Raw genomic sequence first — 15,009 nt, forward strand, 5'->3', positions numbered from 1 at the left:
CTTCGGATATATGGAAATAAAAGCTCCGCTGTAAAGATATTCTTGATACTCGCGATAATTTGTGCGAAGTGCAGAGTTTGCCCATTAGCGGCTGCAGGGAAGCTTGGAGGCCACGTTTAAGAGCCTTACAGGCACCGTGGGGTTTTACCTTCTGAATGTCCTTTTTCTGAGCCCTCTCCTGGCTGCAAATTTCGGGGAATCCCAGGAGAGTCGAGAGTATGTCCACTTCATATTGCAATATAGTGGCTGCATAGCTGTGGCCTGATAGGTTTTTTCTGTTTTTTTATTACCTAGGCATTCAGTCACCAGGGACGAATACACTGAGTCTGCAAGCTGCTGCCTTACCATATGTATGAGCAGAAAATAGGGCGCTGCAGAGTAACAGTGATGGAGAATTATTGTAGTGAATCCGTGCCGGTGTAGTGAAGCTCCTTTGTTGCCCGTGCGGAGGCAGCGCCGAAGGGTAGCCGTGCCCTCGTGGTAGCAAGCAGAATGACTTTTGTGGTTTTCCGCAGAGTGCACGACGTCCGCAAAAATCTGTTTGCGAGGCACAAAGTTTTATGAAGACCCTCCAAGCTTAGAGCCGGGAAGCTGCTTTGGCATCTCGGATCTTGCTGGGGAGCCCAAGTACTTGGCTGGAGCCTGACTTTCCGAGGTTGGCTGGTGACTCTGACGGACTGACGTTGCAGTACAGGCACGACTAACGTAGACGCGGCTGTCCTTTGCGGAAGCGTGCGTTCACCTTCGCTCTCCTTTGCCCACTCCCAGTGGAGGTGCCGTTCAAGCAGTTTGGCCCATGTTTGCGGATCCTGGGACAAGCGTCTCAGAGCTGTAAGGTGCGCGAGTGGCAGTGATCTTCTAGATCTAGTGAGGAGCACCAGCTTGATCATCTTTTCTGGATCATTCAGGTGGACATAAGACAATTCATATTTATCTTTCTTAAGAAAAAGAGGTAGGGATAACCTAAGCTAAAGCAGCTGGGGTCCTTGAGCAGAGCCACGTGTACGCCGGCATGGTTACGTTGCGTATCTGCTCACATTGGCTGTGACGTGTAGGCACCTAGGTTTCTGGGGGCAGGGAGCTTAGACAGGGCAAATATTCAGACAATCACTGCTTCAGGAGCTTTGATTAGACCTACAGTGTGCTTGCTCGCATGTTCGCCGGTCACTGGAGGAGGCGTTGTGGGTTAGATCAGCAGATATTCCCCTGGACAGCCCACTCTGGCTTCTCGGCAGACGCTGCCCACCAGGAGTGCAGTGAGCATCTCTTGGAGCTGTGGCTTCACGGACTGGAGCTTCTGTTAGCTCGAAGGAGAAGGCGGCTTATAGTTCAGTTTTCTTTACACCAATAAATAACCATTAGTTAATAACAATTTTCCATTTTTGCTGAGGTGGTCTGGTTTGAAACCACCAAGGGAGGAATTGTACGTTCTCTGTATCATTCCTGGCCTGTGGGGAGATGGTGCCCCTTAGCTGTGGGTTTTTCGGGGTTGCGTCTGGCAAAGGAATACACTGTAATTAACTGGATATTGCCCTTCTGTCTTTAAAATAAATGCTAGATAAAGACATGAAGGAACTGGATGAAAGGATAGGTGTTCCTCTGGTTTGAATAACATCTATCCCATGACTCGCTAGTGTGAGAGCAGGGGCTATTTTCTGTGTAACATCCTGGGTTATCTCCAGTCCCAGTCCAGTCACCATCCCGGCAGGTGTTCAGCTTGTCTTGGCAGGGTAAAGCTTATCCGTGGGACACTTGCTGGGCTCTTGAGCCTGTGCCCTAACACGCTGGAGCAATTTGACCTTGCTTTTTCTCTGAGCCTGGGTATGGGTTACCTGTTTCTCTCCTCTTCACAGAAAAAAATGTATCATGGCTTACTGCCAGGTGTCTGCTGGCCCAGAGCAGATCTCTGACCTGCTGTAGCTTTAGCAAACTTTGTCCGTAGCTCCAGCCTGGGGTGTCTGCTCACGCCTTCAGGGATGCATTGCAATGGATGAGGAGATGTATGGCATTTTTGAAGAACTGGGAGATGCCCCAATGAAGTTGACAGCTCAACAAAGCAGGAAAAGGCTGGAGTGAAGACGCTTTTGAGTATTTGTAATGGTGAAGCTCTCTGAAAGGCTCTCCGCACCCTGGCCTGCCCGTGCCCGGGGGTGTGCGTCTCTCGTGTGCCCATCTCTCTTCAGCCAACCTTCTCCTAGACTTAGGAACGTCCTGTGTCCTCCTTCATATTTAGGACAATGTGGAGGCAAAGTGCATCAAAGTAGAGGTCCCTCACCCAGGATGGAGTTTGGGGATTCGATGACAGTCCCTGGTATTTACTGGGCTTTTACACAGATGCCCTGAATTGTCACAGCTTCCCATACTTTTAATCCCACACTTGGAGTGTTATGTGCAGAAAACAATTCTTGGTCTGAAGAAATTTTCCAGATGTTCAGTAGAATAATTTATTGGAGATGATGTGCGTTAAGCCAGTCCCAAAATTTGTGGTATACCATGTTCCTTGGGTACAAAACAGTTCATATAGAAAATATCCATGGCTGCTGCTGCTGAGGTTGTATATGATCTGAGTGGAAAACAGTGCACCCAAGGTGAGTAATGGTCTGTGGGGCTGCCACGGCGTGCAGGGTAGGTGAGCATCATTTTTTCTTTTTTAATGGAAGAGCTTGTGGAAGCTGGCACACATGAGTTTTTCCCAGCCCAGCATCTTCTGCAGTTGGTACTCTCGGGGGACTGGAGCAGGCTGGCAGTCGGAGGATTTCTGGTGACACATCTGGAGGAGGAAACAGCCCTTGGCCTAATATTTTTTTCATGCGAAGGACCACAGATCCATTTCAGTGGGTTCATTGCTCCTTTCCCAGCTCGGAGGCAGAACCAACCCTGTCTGGCTCCGGCAGCAGCAGCCTGTGTTGCAGGGAAACCCAGACTTCATTTGGAAATTAGGCTTCAACGCTCCGGCTGGGGGATTTCTCTCTAGTTCGTAGACATGACCGAAGGCTGTGTCTGAATTTTGGGGAGGCGATCACACCTGCTGGCTCTCCTTTCACAAGACTTTGTAGCAGCTGCTGGCCGGCAGACGGCAGAGGACTAATGATGCTGCCTGCAAAATTCAACCCCGAAATGGGTCCTGTAAGAACATTTGTACCTTTGTCACATCACGGTGGCGGTTCTCCTGTGCTGCTCTGACAAATCTTTCTGGCGGCAGGGCTGTGCAAATAATAGAATTTTTGGTTTCCTTGAAGCTCTGACAAATTGAAAAATTCCTTTTTGGGTTGAGCCAAAAGAAAAAGATATTGATTTTAATTTTTGTTGTTGGCCAGAAAATAAAGAATATCATTTTGGGTTGTGTAGTTTCGAGTTGAACAGAATCTGGGGCTTCCAAAAGCTTCATTTAGATTGTGAACACATCTTACCGTTCTTGCTTAAAAAACAAATAGGACAGATATTTTGCCTGTATGAATCAGAAAATTTTAAATGTCAGACTGTGTCACTTCCAGTTTTTGAAAATGAGTGTCATATTCTATTGTATGAATGGTTCAGCAAAAATGACACTAATCCATGCAGTGGTCGGTCTCGCTATAGCTACACTCTTGGCTGAAAATAATTTCCCTGAAGCTTTGTGCTCTCATTTTTTTCAGCTCCATGAAGTATAGAGAATAGAAGGTCACGCAGGTCGGGTCCGGGTGATGTTTGTCCCATGCAAACTGCTTGAAAAACGGTTTCTTTAGCCCAACCGGTTGCTCGGAGATGCCGATTTGGGAGTGACAGAAGTGAAGGTTGATGGTAGGGGGTGACATCCCGCTCTTCCCAATGCCGTGCCCGGTGTGAGGGCTTCTGGTGAGGGCTGCGGGGTCAGCACCCCTCTGCCCTGGGGCAACAGTGGGGCTGTCGCAGGGGGAGAAGCGGTGCCTGGGCAGGATCGCTGCTGCAGCCGGCAGGTTTAAATGTACCCAGGAAAAGCTGTTTTTCCTCTTCCCTTATTTTCCAAACTGCCATCGTTCTCGGGAAGCCGGCAAACTCACCCGGCCTTGCTGAGAGCAGCTAGGCTTTTCTGTGTTTTTTGGTCTTTTTTTTATTTTGGTTTCTTTCTTTTTTTTTTTTTTTTTAAATCTTGGAGGTTTGTTTGTTTATTTATTGATTTATATCTGCTCAGGGAGTCGATCTGGTGATATTTATAGGATTAGTGGTTGGCTGATGGGAGTTATTTTGCAAGCAGAATTTCTAAGATTTCTACTTTAAGCCTGCTTTTTCTCCAGCTTCCTTCATTTTCCCCCTTCCTTCTGTTTTGTCCTTTTTTCTCTTTTCACTATTTTTTTCTTGCTTTTTTCTTGGTTTTTTTTTTCATTTTTGAGGGAGCCAAGCAGACTAAACTCTTTCTGAATTTTTTCCCCTATAATTACTGCTCTTTTTTAAGTTTGAAGAAATTATCCAGCTTTGTGTGCCTTCCCCCCTTCTTACTTTTAGATCAGTGTGGTTTGACTTTTTTTTTTCCTTTTCCAAAGTAAAATTACCACCATTTCATGCTATTAAAAAAGGCCAGTCATACAAAACTGGGAGAGAAGGTGACATCCTGTAGTTAACCTCCCAACAGTAAATGTTTGTTTAGTTTCAGCCCATCTCTAAATGCCTCAAGGGATTTTATTTATAAGGATAAAATTTATATTTTGCAAATGGACAGCCTTCCCTGCTAGCGTCGGGAAAGGGTGTCGCATAGTCTTGGGTGCCAGCCTTGCAGGGGACCCTTGGCTGGACCTTTGAGCTGGACCTCTTTACGGTCCTGTTCCTAACACCATCTCACTGTGATATTTATCAAATTATGCATTTTTAAATTCTAGATACTAATTTTCTGCCTTGGATGATCATGTGTTTGACAAATGTTTAATTTTCCATTATGTACCTCAGATTTAAGCTGAATGTTGTCAGCACCTTGCATCTGTGCAGTGCTGTTAATTATGGAGGGACCCAAACCATTCTCCAAAATTTTTTAAAAAAAGAGGTAAAACCAACTCCAAAATGTACAGTTCTGCCCAGGGATCACATTACTTCCACTGAAACACAGGTGACTTAACCACAAGCTGGAGCAGCTCCTCTGGGACATGCTTCACAGCCCCTGCAGATTTAAGGGGCAAAGTTTTAGTCTTATGAAAGCTTCTTCCAAGAAGTGCTTCTTGGAAGAAGGGCTCCTTCCTGGCTCCGAGATCCACGACGCTGTGGTTGGTGGATGTCCCACCAGTGCGAGCGGTCCTCTGAGGAGGTTCTTGACATCAGTTGGTTTTGGTTTTGTTTTTAGTTTTTCCTTGCGTGTTGGGTTGAGGATTCTTGAAGGTTATAGACTCTTGCAAGAGACCAGGAGGATGATCCGTGTGAGTCTCTGTCCTTCTCACGCTACTAAGCAGCAATGGGACTTGGAGGTTTCATGGGCAGATGGGAGGTACCCAGTTGGAGGTGGTTTTTCCTCTAGATACAGGCTTGGCTAACTCCTTCCCAGCATCTTTTTTAATGCTCAGAGAGCAGGATTTGAGCATCTACAACAGCTCATGATACAGGTGGGCCCGTATCTGATGGGCCATCTCGCTGTCAGGTGCTTGTCCTGCTTTGATGTGCATCAGGGCTACAGGCTAACGATGGCAGAAGATGTTCCCGCATCGTATCCGTGTTGCAGTGTTGCACCCGTAAGTGTGTTTGGATTTGGACATCCTGCTGTCTGAGAGCTTGAGGTGTCTCCTGGCTGGTCTTTGCTTTGGCCAAACCATACCAAGCTGTATGACTACCACTTCCACACCGGGACTGCCCGGGAGGCTGTGCTCCCACCGCACATCTCCAACCACTGTGAAGCCCTCTCTCGCTGTGATTGCAGAGAGACTTATTTTGGGGTAAACTGTTCCGGTTCAACTTCTGCTGAGTTCTTCCACGTGTGGTGGAGATAAAATGGTTTCTCAGGTTGCCTCCCACCAGCTGAGCTGCGGTGAGAGCCCATGCACGTGCTCCCAGCCCGCTCCACTTGCGAGGTGGTTTGTCTTAAACCCAACTTTCAGGTCTTTCCCACTGCATCCTATCGGCTCCAGCGGGGAAGGGCTGGATCTCTGCAGGTGGACGGTTCCTGCTGGGGTGTAGCTCGTGCGGTGGGAAGCTATCGCAGCCCCATCAGACGCGGCATCTCAAAGCAAGGCCAGCCCACGCACAGCCAGGAGATGTGCCTGCTCACAAACGCCTGAACAAAATGTGTTTAACAGCACTTCTGTAGTAAAATGTGTGGGATTCCTTCTATAAATACGTCCTATTTTTAATTTTTTTTTTTTTCCGTGTGCGCTCGTAGCTTATTAGATATGTTTGTTTTATCAACTTGGAAAAGTGCCTGTAACGGGATTTTTTAAAAAATTGATTTCCTGAGAGTTTCCTGTGAAATTGGAAACCTGGAAAAATGGGTGGATTTCTGAAATGCTATCGCATGGCTCCTTCTCCCCCTTTTCTTCCCCCAAGTAAAAAATAATAATCCCCTCCTCCCCCCCAAGGTTTCATTCCGTATACATTTATTCTTTAAAAATATTTCCAGCTGTTTCTTTTGCTGGGAAACTCATACCATCTGTAAACAACTGCTTGATGCAGATAATTCTGTTGTTTTACCCGGTCACTCTTATTTTCCAGCTTTTATAATATGAGAGTTCAGAAGTAATCAGTAATGCCTTTTCTCCTCTTCACCCTCAATTTGATTATTTTGCTCGTAAAGAACAGAGAAAGGAGAGCACTGAGCAACAGGAGATGGAAAAAATATTTTGATTACTTTTCAGTTGCTTATAATCAAGGAGTAACTCTTTAAATCCAGACCAATTTGCTGTATTGATTTAATTCATAATTTTAATTTCATGACTGTTTTTGAGGGAAAAAAAAAAGGTACATCAGGCCGAAGCATTTTAATACTTGTTTGAACATTTGTAGTTTTAGGTTAAAATTTATTTAATGTTCCCTTTGTTCAGTCTACTTCTGCTAGGATGTGCTACTTGAATTTCCCTGGGCTGCCACGGGAGAAAAATTGAAATTCAAAGCACAGATTCTGCCAGTACTTTCAGCAAGTTCATAAAATTACTCATATGAATATTCCCTTGACTCAAAGGCAACTGCTTACAGCCCTTAAACGTGTCTGCGACTGTCTGAAGTATCGGGAGCCAAAGCGCATGGTAGGTGACAGGAAAACCTGGGCTCCTTCAAAGGCAGGTTTTTTCCCTTTCAAGAGGGAAAGGCGCTGGCGTGGTTCAGCACCCGGCCCAGCTGGCGGTGATTTTGTGCTGGGATTTTTCACTGCCTCGCTGATTTTGGTGGTTGCACAGCTCTCCCGGTTAGCAAAACCCCATGGGTGCCTTTTCCAGCAGGAATTCGACCTTTTCAGTTTGAAACTTTTTAGAAGAACTTGTAATTATGAGTTACTGAGACAGCTCGGAAATTGGGCGGATGCAGGCAAGACACCCAAGTTATTAAATTAAGATTATAAAATGGGAAGATAATAAATGGTAGGCAAGAAGTAAATACAATGAAACTGAGTGAGTATAATTTCTAGACTTTAATCATGATTTTTTTATTATTATTATTTGCCTACTTAGAATTTGTACCTCCGTGCTGCAGCTTTCTCTGCCCCAGATAACAGTTTTGGGGAGAAGTCTGAGCAAACCCAGTCCCACCGTTTGCAAGACCAAGCAAAAAAAAAACGTTTTAAAAAAAAAAAAAAAGTTAAAAGAAAAATATTTCTCCTGCCAATACAAAGAGAATGGAAATCAGCGTAGAGAGGGCCCCCGGGTGAAGTCAGAAGTGAAACTACCAGAGCAGAGGGGATCAGTCCCATCTCGGCTTTTCCGGTGAAATCCCGTGCTCGCACCTGACCGTTGCGTTGGGCTGATCAACCTCCTAGCTGGTTGCGTCATTAGTGTTTGTTACTAATTAGTATCTGGGAGGCACCTAGCGGCTTCGCGGGGACTGGGAACCTGCGGGAAGACGAGTGGTGAGAAGTCTCGTCAGCTGTTAATTATCCCCGGTACCGCAGGGAGGGGCACTGGGAGAGCGGGGTCACTCCTCAGCTCCCTGGGTGGGACTGAGGGGGACCCCTGGCTTCACCTGGGACAGTCGACGGGGGCAAGAGCGTCTGCTGTGCAGCTGAAACGCGCTCTCGTGGTGGAAGGTCCTGGGTGTCCTTGCCCAAGCACTGTGATCCTGCAGTACCATTGCCCTCGGTGATGGTGGTCGCTGGCTTAAGGTCTTCCCTGACACACGTCCTCTTTGGGAGGATGGCCACCAGCAAGAGGGGGACGTGGCCTGGCCAAGCTTGGGTGATGCTGTTTTCCTATCTAGAAACCGCTCTGATTTCTTTTTAGGCTGAGCAACCACGTCCAGGAGGCGTTTATTTGCATGTGTAAATGTGGTGGAGGTGCTTGTGTGGGTGAGGTGGCTGCTCAATAAAGCTTGTGAATTTAGGTCTGCTCAAACATGCTCCAGACATGGGGCTTCAGGGCAGCTGCGTGGGGAATGACGAGCTCCCTGTGTCCCCAGGTGCCGAGTGTTGGGACGCTCCGTCTGTCCGACGCGGGGTGCTGGGGACAGATCGTGTCCCTACAGGTCACAGTCACCCCGGCACCTTCCCGTGAGTGAACCTGGGAAATCTCAACGTTTAAAATAACGTTGTTATTTTAAACCTGGGCTTAAATAATGTGTATGCCCAGGAGTAACGAGCACCTTTCTTTCATGCTGGAGACTTTCCTGTACGCTGCGTTAGAGCCCAAAGGAGATCGTTGATCTTCACACTGATGAGTCCATGGGCTTTTGGTACCACCACGTCTCAGATGTCCCCATGCTCCAGCAGTGGAGGTGTTGAGCATCACCCGCATGTGTCCCTGGCCAGTTTGGTTTGCTCCCATCATCAGTGCCTCCATCATCCTTCTTGCCTGCTGGAAAGCTCATCCCTGGCTTGGCAGGAGCTGGGATGGGAGTTGCTGCCTTTTTCTTCTGATGACCTCAAGTAGAGAACACTCGGCTATTCTCGCTCGGAGGGCTCAAAAATCTCAGATTTTTTTTTTACTGTTGGGTTTTCCCCCTTGCCGCAGGAAGAAGCACTGACCTCAGCCCATCCGCATGCTGTTTTTTCCCGTGGCAAGGCTGCAGCTGAGTAAAAGGGCAAAATTCCCCTGCCTGCTCATGAATAATTTTGACACTACTATTTTTTAAAGCTGCCGCTGGCATGCCCAACCTGCGTCTCGGTGGTTTTGCCTCACAGTCAGGTCGGGGGGTGTTTGCAGACCTCGCGATGGGCATGGGGGGACAGGGGACCCTCGCTCCTGGGGCTTGGCTCTGCCATGGGACCAGAGAAGATGCCTTGGGTAGAGCTCAGATTTCTTTGCAGATTTTTTTTTTAATTATTATTATTATTTTGGTTGTTTCTCGAGGGGAGGCTGCAGCTGAGGAAATAGGCAGTGCATTCCTCCGGCCCAAGGAACTTTTGTTCCCTGGTGGAAAATTCGTCCCTTTTGGAGGCTGCCCTTACAGATCTGCAAAGGCAAAGGATGAGGACGGGACAAGCCACAGTAGCCTGAAGCACCAGCGATTGTTCTCCTTCGTGCAGGGAAGCGGCCGGGCACGGGTCCTGCTCCATGGAGCGTTGCTCCATGGGCTTTATAGACCTTGGGGGACGTCGCTGAGCTTGGGGGGATGAGCAGGACAACGAGGGGGTGATGTAGGGGACTGCGGTGCCATGCAGAAGCCGGGGCTGTGGGTTTCCTTAGCATCCCCTGTACTGGCGAGAGGAAGCAAAGATCAAAAAAAAAAAGGGCACGGGCGTATTGATGGGTCCTTGTGCTCTGCAGATGTTTTGGTGTGGTGCAGGGCTTCTTGGTTGTTTGTTTTTTTTTTTTCCCCCTCTTTAATGAAAATTGAATAGGAAACTGCCAATGTCTTGCCCTTTGTTTTAAAAAAAAGGGGGGGGGGGGCAAAAAAAAAAAAAGGCACTTCCTGCATTTTCTGTTGCTCTGAAGTTAATAATAACAGACAGGGCAGGTAGGCAGGCCTGCAGTTATTTTTATGGCGCATTCCTTTGTGAGACCTGTTTTCAGTTGCTTCTCTGTTGCCAAATTTTAATTATTTGGGGTGAAATTTTCCACGCTGGGTGCTGCTGGCTCGTTTCTAAACTATGTGTGTTTTGTGTTTCGCTGAAAATTATTCAGCTGTGTTTGGGAAGGTGTTCAGGGAAAGTAGGCTGTGGGTTTTGGGTTTTTTTGTTGTTGTTGTTTTGGGTTTTTTTTTTTCTTTGTTCTCCCCCCCCCCCCCCCCCGGTAGAACAAACAATTCAGCCCTTTTACAAAGCATCTGGAGAGTAAACCTGATTTTTCCCTGCTCTGGGGGAGATGCTGGGGCGAGCGGCTTCTGCTCTTCCTGCAAACCCTGGGCAGAATTAGGGTTTCTCCCCTCAGCAGAGCCGGGATGAAATTCAGAGGCAAATCATGAGGGGGTGGCTGCGTATGAATAAATAAATGGATTTAAAACTTTTCCCCCCCTGGGGAGGGCTTTGGCGGTGGCGGATGGGGGGGTCCTGGCACCCCGGTCCCACGTTGGGCGTCACACCCGTGGGAGCGGATCTGAGCGTGGCGTACGTGGATGCAAATCCAAGTGATTTGAATAATTGTTTTTAATCATCATTTAAGTGATCGGGCAGAAAGCCCGTGCTTAAATCTTCCAAAATCTCATTTAACATTTTTATGGTTTTTAGTGATTTTGTTGTTTTGCAGTAACTGTTAAAATGTTGGGTTTTTTTCCCAATATAGTGTAGCCCTTTCTATAAACATGCATTTCTCAGGTCAGTTATACATCTGCTTGGACTCCTAATTTTTGACACTTTATCCTGTTAGGAGATGTTGACTGATACATTTCTTATTTATCACATGATTTACTTTTCGCTTACGACTTGAGTTGAGGAGCATATGGCCAGAAACCACATTCTGCTTTCGTGCATGTTAATTGAAGAGATATTTATTAGCGTTAGTTAAACAAAACTACCTTAAACGTACTCGATATGTACAAAAGCAGCTTTAGGGAATCATATTTTGAATTGTAAATTATTTTATGTGAGAGATTGTATGACTAATTATCCAGCCCGTGTTTCAGAGCCCTGCGTCCATCCTCCCCTGCTCGCCAACTGGCAGGCAGATGCAAACTCTGCTCCTCTGCTTTTTCAATTATAAATGAAGAAGTCACTGAATTAAATTACCTGGGTAAACTGGTGCGCAGATTTCTCTTTGCCCTTCCCAAAGACGCTACTTTGTTGAAAGCTGCTCTGACCCATTTCGGCACATTCTGGTTGCTGGCGGTTAAATGGTGATTTCCAGCAATTCACCACTTCGACTTGCTTACAGTATTTGTAGTCCTTAAATATACCACTTTTTAGAATTTAAATGCAATGTTTTATTTTAAATGGATTAATAGCGTGGCCTGCAAAAGGCATCATCCCTTCACATTTGATTCCGAATGGACTTTCCGCAAAATAAAAGGAAAAAAGCTTATTTCAGCCAGATTGTAAAAAATACGTGTACGCATCCCCCAGTTTTTCTGCGTGCTGAAGGTGAGCCCGAGCAGAGTGGGAAGGGAGGCGGTCGCCTTTCAGGTGGGGCTGCGGGCTGGAGGCCAGGGTGGTGCCACCACGGAGCGGAGTTGTTCTGTTCTGCTGGGCACGGAGGTGGCAGTTGCCCAGGCTGCTCCAGGGGGGTCGAGCCGGGTGCGATGGCCGGTTCCTTGGGCAGCCCCGTCCCACGGCACAGCGGGTGCTGCCACCTGGCCAGGCGCCAAAGACACATCCACCGCTTCGAGTCAGTCGGTCTTTGGCGTTGAGGTTATTTTTGAGATTTGCTTTGCGATTGCTGAGGGTTGGAGCCGCCTAACGGGGTCCTGGGCATCACGTCACGGTGATCCTGCCTCTTTCCACGGAGAGCTGAGGGACATCAAATGGCTCACTTAGGTCAACTTATATACACTTTGCTGAAATGTTTCCTTTTTTATTAAGCTTGTAATTGTGTTTATTTTGCAAAGTTTGAGGAGAACACCATGGCGCTTCTTTATTATGCTTTTTCACCTTTGCATACCATGTACAATCAGAGGTAATTCTCTTCCCGCGCTTTGGCTGGGCACACCGTGGTCTCGGGTAGCGCGGGTGCTGGTGATTTGTGATTAAATCATCTTGCAGCCTTAGGACAGGCAGGGATTTGCTGTGCTTGGCACTGCACAATTGCTGAACTAAACAGAGCTGTTCCTAAAGAGTTTGTAACCAAGACAAATTGCTGGCACAGAAAATTTGCCGGTTAACTTCACGTCTGGAAACTGGAGCAGTGTGTGAAGGTGTCTCCTGGTGGCACCTTTGGTGAGGATGGGCTTATTTAAGCATCCAGAAACCTTTACGACGGCTAGATCTGATTTCGTTCAGACTTGGCTTGTTGTTTAGCTCTAATGGATCCAAACTAAGAAGTCAGCCATGGGCTTGCAGCAGCCCCAAAACAACTGTGCTGGCTCTGCCCATGTCCGTCAGTGGTTTTTGAGTGTTTCCCCCATGGGAGATGCCCAGGAGATACCTCCTCTCCAAGAGCATTTTGGCTGGTGTGAAGCCATCTAGATTGAGAGCTCTTACCTCTTGCGATTCCTTTTTTTTTTTTTCTTTTAAAATAAACAAAGTCCCTAACACTGGTGGGTTCACACCATTGCACCTCCCTTCCTGTGCTCTTCATGCACGTGTTGTCCTTTGTACCGGTACATGCTACATCCTGAGAGAGGGGAGTCCATGAATTGCTCATGAAAAGAGATCAAAAAGCAAAAAAATGGCATTATAAAAAATAATTAAAAAAAGACAGAAAGGGGCTATCAGGCAGGGCAGACACACAGAGAATGGGGAAGGTAAGCAAAAAAAGAAGTAAATAATAAAATTGCGTATTGGCCCCAGAAGGTGCTGTGCAGTCGGTCAGCGATGGTTGGGAATCGCAGAGGCTGCAGTCACCACATCATTTATTTCCAGCAACTCGTTCGCTCAACTCCAAATACAAATATGAAAAGGAACATAAAATGAATTACATGCATGATCCTTCACAGAGTAATACTTGCGTTAGGTTGGGCGGTAAATCACACCGGAGGCACCAGCTAACATATGTGTATAACCAGGAATAAAATACGGCATCGGGACATCGACACGCTTTGTATCGGGAGCACGATCCCTGCATGACACGTTCCTAAAATGAATTTGTATGTAAAGAAATTCTTGCTTACGTGGAGGATGAATAACTTTGCAATCTCAGACAGTTTTCCAAAGTTGAGGTTGGCTACAAGGTTCCCAAACTGAAATGTTTTAATTTTTGGTAGTATTTAGGTAACACTTGGTGTTGTGGCTGGAGTGGTCCTGCAGATGATGTGAAGGCAGAGTCGGGGCTGTACCTTTAGCTTTGGTGTCTGTATTTTGTGGCTTTCACAAGCGCTCGTCCAGGCGACCTTTATATTCAGCGGGCGTTTTTTACGTGGAATTATAATTGCAGGAGCTTGGGCAATTTCGCTGCGATTGGGGAGTGCGGCTTGCAGGGTGACTTGCGAGGTTGGGTTGTGCAGAAAGCTCTAAACGGGTGGGGATTGGAGCGCACCCCATTCCTAGGGGATCTCGGAAAACGCCCCAGCACCCCACAAGGTTTCTGCCCTGGCTGTACGTTAAGTCTTCTTTTTCCCTTTTTTTTTTTTCCTTTTTTTTTTGTACACACAGATCTAATCTTCTAGAAAATGCCCCGAAGGTTTGAGCAATCTACCAGTTGCAGGAACCCATAAAGCTTTTTTTTTTTCCCCATTGTGTAAGCATGACAAATCATTAATTTTTGATTGATTGCTTTGAATTATGGGTGCTCTGACATCCTTTCTGTAGCTGAACAGCTGTATAACAAATGAACATATCAGTGCTCACAAAAGATTGGAGATCTAACAGAAGCAATTACATTGTCAGCTCCTCCCTTCTGGCTTTTCCCAGGCAATGGAGGGAGGAAATTTTTTAACAGAAATTCCTCAAGTGGCTAACAATAATAATAATAATAATAAAAAAATACCTTTTCGTAATTGAATTAGATTTTTATCTCTTCATTTCCAGTGGATTTCTTAAACCTTCAGAAGCCAGGACGTGTTTCTGCTTTGTGTTAACTTGGAGAGTCCCTTTGAACAAAATTTCACACGAAGAATTAAAAAAATAAAATCAAATTGCAATTTTTGGTTGCTATTCCTTTAAGATTTCAGAATTGCACCAGTGCACTAAATGTGACCTCCATAACTTTTAAATTAAGAATTTATGCTGGCTTGAAATTTATGAAATATTTCAGCATGAAAGAAAGCCTTTTTCCCTCAGGAAAATTGAGCAATAAATCACAGCACTCTCGATTTACTGCCCTACAGCCAGCCAAAGATAGGATTTTTTTCCTTCCCCCCTTCGTTCTGGGGGAAAAAAAAAAAAAAAAAAAAAGTAATCATATAAGACAGCTTAGCTGCTATCCTCCCACTCTCTAGAATTTTTAATTTCAGCTGTTTCTGCTTGGATTTATTTCCAATATTCCTGCTCGGCTTTTCAATTTCCTCAGTTATTAAATTTTAATTCAGTGCATTAGCATTTAAATTAAAAAAGGGTTTATTTTATCGAAATCGTTGGCTAGCCCCCATCCTGCTGCACATGAATTGCCTGTTTCTGCCATTTGCACAAAATGTGAAATGCAGCTAATATCTTTTAACTTGTATTTGCACAAATTCAGAAATAAAATTTCTGGGTTTGGAATAATATTGTCTTTCCAAGGAAGCCTCTCATCAGAGAGCCGGGGGAAGGAGGTGAAAAGGAGGAGACCCTGGTTACTTCCCTGCTCAGCCCCTTCTAACGGCCCAGAGGGGCTCAATTAGGCAATTCATCGCTAACGAAGGGAGGTGCACTGGACCTGCCCCTCTAATCCAGGAGCGGAGCCATCTCAGCTTGGACACAGCATTGAATTT

At 46.2% G+C, this 15,009-nt stretch overlaps 1 protein-coding gene across 8 annotated transcripts in view; it reads left to right on the plus strand.

The window, feature by feature from the left end:
• Positions 1–15,009, plus strand: part of ZNF618 (zinc finger protein 618) — a 166,950-nt gene that overhangs the window by 53,409 nt on the left and 98,532 nt on the right. The window lies entirely within an intron of this gene.

This window comes from Ciconia boyciana, chromosome 18 (assembly GCF_034638445.1).
Source record: "Ciconia boyciana chromosome 18, ASM3463844v1, whole genome shotgun sequence".
In the NCBI taxonomy this organism is placed as follows: Eukaryota; Metazoa; Chordata; class Aves; order Ciconiiformes; family Ciconiidae; genus Ciconia; species Ciconia boyciana.